Consider the following 5,014-nt stretch of genomic DNA (forward strand, 5'->3'; position numbering starts at 1 on the left):
ATAGGATTAAATGAGAATAAGTTTTTGGATTAATTTAAATTTTTCAAATTAATTGAGGGGTTTAATTATATATGATATAATTAAGTTATTTTAATTATATGTGATATAATTATTATAATGTATTTGATACATTATAGCTTTAGTGAGAGGAAATAAATATTTGAATATGATTCAAATATTAGTAATATGAATTGGATTCATAATTATTAAATTTAATATAAATGTGATTTAAATTAAATGTCATATGAGAGAGAAAAGAATCTATTAGAGATTATAAAACAATATTAAACTATAGATTATATGTTATATTTGATATAACATTAATTAATATATATATATTATATATATAATATATTATATTATTAATTATTATTTTAATTTAAATGAGGGAGGGAGTTAGTGGGTGGTTGCTGTATTTTGGCTTTTGAAAGAGAGGAGAGAGTCTCCTTCTTTGAAAAACAGAAATACGGACTATAAGAAAGACAGAGGTTGTTCTGTAAATTTTGGGTTGTTAGTGAACCATCTCAACTCTTCCTCCTCTCTACTCAAATTTTATTCTCTCATTCCAAAATAGTCAGAGCCCACCACTCCTAGGTTCTCTACCTGAGAATACCGAGGAATCCATCATGGTAGTGTTTGTATCTTGATTGAGGAATTCTTGAAGAAAGTCTTCAAAGGTAAGGGTTTCTGAAACCCTAAGTTTCTTTTAATTAAGCATGTTGTATGTAACGACCTGACCCTCTAGGACTCAAGTTAGGCTGTTACTAAACATATGCATGCATGGAACTTAAAACGACACCCTTTTATAGTGAAATAATGCTAAATAAATAAGGTAAATTCAAAAGACCTTCATTAAATTCAAATATTAAAAACAAATGATAGGGTACCCATAAATCATAAATGATAATAAATAGATCTTAAAATAAATTTTAATAGTAAGTTCCAAACGTCAAAACTGAAAGTTCAAAAACATGAAAAGAAATCTAAATATCATGAGCGGAAGCATAGAGCTTGTCCCAGTGGCTCGATCACGAATTCCGCTTGTCAATCGCCAGTGAATCTCTACCTTTACCTGAAACAACAACATGAGAAAGGATGAGTATAAAATATTCTGTATGTAACCCCATTACTAGGGTCAGGTTAGGCATCCATGTCCTCTAGATGCCTACATTTGGTGGAACATATAAACTTCTCTAGTCCTCATGGGCACATACATACATGAATAACTGAATTTCATCCTACTGTAGTTAAGTATACCTACTACCTCTAGTCCCGTAAGACCCACAACCTCTGGTGAACCCCGAAGAAGACACCACCTCTAGTGAATTCTGAAGGAAACAAAACCTCTGGTGAATTCCGAAGGAAACCACCACCTCTAGTGAGTCCTGAAGGAAACACAACCTCTGGTGAATCTCGAAGGAAAGCACCACCTCTAGTGAATCTCGAAGAAAACACAACCTCTGGTGGATCCCGAAGGAAAGCACCACCTTTAGTGAATCCCGAAGGACATACAACCTCTGGTGAATCCCAAAGGAAAAACATCACCTCTAGTAAATGCCGAAGGAAACACAACCTATGATGGATCCCGAAGGAAACCACCACCTCTACTGAATCTTTAAGGACACACAACCTCTATTGAGCATCTAACTAATCAGTGAGGATACTATCACGATCCCAACATTACAAGTACCATAACATGGTTCTATAACATACATATACATCTCACCATCATGGTCCTACAACATACATATACCTCTATGTTGGCTTTTTAGCCCTTAATCTCAAATTAATTAATTAATAAATATTTTGATGATAATAAACTCAATTTTTAATTACTGAAAATATTAGTGTTTTAATAATGTCCATAGCGTAGAGCTTGGAACAACGATTCCAACACCTCTTGAATCACTCAAATCGGAACTAAAACGAAAACGATATGACTGAAACAAGTCTATAGAGAACATATCGTGGTGGATGAAGTGGCATAACAGACCATTTGCATGTAGACATGTGGCAACATATTGGTTGAATGGTGGATCATTAAGAGATTAACATATGATGGACTTTTGATTTTTGGATTGATTTAAAATAAAGAAAAATTGAAATTTAAAAGAAATTTAAAAGGAAAATAAATTTAATATTATTTTATGTTTGTGTCTAACGACTATTTTTTTACACATGGTATGTTTTTTTATTTTTGAATTGACTTTAAAAAGAATGAATTTAAAAAGAAAATGAATTTAATATTATTTTGTGTTTGTGTCTAACGACTAGTTTTTGACACATGATATATTTTTTATTATTTTTTGGATTAATTTTAAAAAGAAAATGAACTTCAAAAGAAAATGAATTTAGTATTATATTTTGTTTGTATTTAACGACTAGTTTAGTTTAAAATCTCCACCATTGATTTTTTTTTACCAAAATCCAATGGTCCAAATTAATTGTGGTTTCTAAAAATTTTTCCATCTCTATATAAACCATCTTCCTCTTCAAATTTTAAAACCAACAATTTTTACATTTTATAATCCTCCAAAACTCAAAAGTTCCATTGTTGCTCTTTCTAAGTTCCCAATTTTTTTCTTTTCATCTTATTCTTGAAAGAGTGTTATTGTATTATGAGGCTAAACTTATTGAGTGCTTAAACTTGTAAATCCACTCTAGTGAGAGTTGTATTGTGTTCTTAAAAAATTCAAACATTTGTAACGATTTGATCCTAAACCGTGAAAAGGATCGGGTTTGCTCTAGAACAAAAAGAAGCGGTGGTGTAACGGTTGGGCTCTAATCCGTGGAAAGAGTCGGAAAGATTTTATTCAAATTCCCAAGAGACACTTGGGGAGTGGAGTAGGTCGAGTTTGACCGAACCACTATAAAAATTATGGTGTCTTCTTCTCTAACTCTTTCCTTTTTATTTTTGCAATTAATTTAAGCAATTTATTATATGTTTTAGTTTGTTTTTATTTATTTGCTAAAATTTGATAGAATTAAATTACCACATTTTTGTCATCTTATTTATTGCATAAATTGAAGTTTTCTTATTATTTATAAAAAGTGTATTAATTAGTTTAATTGGGTTAATTTAGAAAAAAAGTTTAATTAAACCCTATTCATCCTCTCTCCCCCCTCTAGGGTTGCCATATCGATCCAACACTCTCGTCATCCTAGTCTCATAACATACATATACATCTCATCATCATGGTTCTATAACATACATATACATCTCATCATCATGGTTCTACTACATACATATACATCTCGTCGTCCTAGTCCTATAACATACATATACATCTCATCATCATGATTCTATAACATACATATCCATCTCATCATCCTTTTTTATTTAGTTATTCACTAGAGCAATTATGATCTGGAAGTTGATCCCGCAGATTCAGTAGGATCTCCAAGAATAATAATAACTCAAATTATGCTAGCATTCAAACAACTATATGTGCATCTAGTCTTTTAAATCCTCATATCAGCAAGGCATACATAAACATCAAACCATCGATATATCCTTAGTAAATCATAATTATGAATACCTAGCTCTAATCCTTTCAAACCTCAGTCAATGAAGGCATACATGAATATCATGCGAACTAATGATCCTCTATAAATCATAATTATCATTGTCTGGCATTAGGGCAGTTCCAGTAATAAGATTACTTACCTCAAAGTAAATCCAAATTAGTTCAAGCAAACTTATCCTTTTCTTGCCAAGCAGAGCCTTGAAGCGACACCTATAATAAATCCAATATTTAAATTAATCCCTTGAATCCTTTCCAATTAACCAATTTACTTAAGGTCTCCAGTTTTAACTTTACTGAAATCGTGGCTTGGTCCAATCTTAATTTTCAAAACTCACAAAGACTTACCAACCTTACCCAATTTTTCCATCGAATTGGTCTTAAACTTCAAAGCAATGTCTCAAAATTTTCAATTCTTGATTCTATAGTCCAAACATAAAGAGAGGTTAACAATTTAAACCTAAACCAAATGGGATAATCAAACTCCTCAAAGAAAAATCCAAAACTCAACTCTTACCCAAATTATTCCAGAATTCAACGAAACCCAAACCACGTCGGCGGCGAAAGAAGGCTGGCTCGAACGGCACTAGTGCGGGGAAGGAGACTGGGCCACTGGGCATCAGGCTGAAGGCTGGTGCTAGTGCGACGAGTGGCGACTAGCAGATGGACCGACGGGCAGCGTAGGGTGGCTGAAGACTTACAGCTAGGACTTCAATGCCGGGCAGACTGAAGCGCTTAGAAAAGGTAAAGCGGCGCAAACCAAGGCGACGCTGACGGATCGAACAGCTAGAGACTCGCGAACAGCGTGGGCGACAGACGCTCGCGGTTGGGGCCTTCAGATCTGACGCGCGGCTGGGTTGGAGCAGATGGTCGCGGCTGGCGGCTGAGGGCTGGGCGGCGCCTGAGGGAAGCGACGCGGTGAACAGCTTCAGATCTGACGAACTCGACGGCGCCTCGGCTCGTCGGACGGTGGCAACGGCTGCGTGGGCGTTGGCAGTGTGAAGAAAAACCAAAACGAGAAGGAAGAGGTTGGGTGAGGGAAGAAGGGAGAGAGAGACTTTTTTTTTTTTTTTTAAGAAAAAAATTAAATAAATGAAAGAAAAATTTATTTTATTTAGTTTTATATTATTTTATTCCATGTACTTTATTATATTCTATCTCATTTTATTCTTTCCTTCAATACACGAATATATATAAATATATATTTTTAAAACCCTTTCCTTTTCTTCTTAAAATCCAAATTTCAAAATCAAACTAATTTTTCCCAAATTAAATTCAATTTTTTACATTAACTTAAAAATTAATTTTATTTCATGTAACTTAAAACGTGTATGTGGTTGACATACATGTGGATTATGTTTAAGTAATAACCTAAATGATCTTTAGTAGATAGATAAGGCTGGGTACCTTATCTTGGTGACACTACGAATATGACCTACTTTGTAGTTGTTACAATTGTTGTAAAATGCTACAAATGATCGGATCCTGAT

General features: G+C 33.7%; 1 long non-coding RNA gene across 1 annotated transcript; it reads right to left on the reverse strand.

Annotated features, from left to right (window-relative positions):
* Positions 1-846: 846 nt before the first annotated feature.
* LOC120072328 lies at positions 847-4,612 on the reverse strand. The gene is made up of 4 exons (XR_005480416.1): positions 4,042-4,612; positions 3,877-3,946; positions 3,668-3,737; positions 847-1,072 (listed from the first exon to the last, which is right to left on the reverse strand). It is a non-coding gene; the product is annotated as an uncharacterized LOC120072328 (long non-coding RNA).
* Between the last annotated feature and the right edge of the window lie 402 nt (positions 4,613-5,014).

Source organism: Benincasa hispida, chromosome 1, assembly GCF_009727055.1.
Source record: "Benincasa hispida cultivar B227 chromosome 1, ASM972705v1, whole genome shotgun sequence".
Classification (NCBI taxonomy): Eukaryota; Viridiplantae; Streptophyta; class Magnoliopsida; order Cucurbitales; family Cucurbitaceae; genus Benincasa; species Benincasa hispida.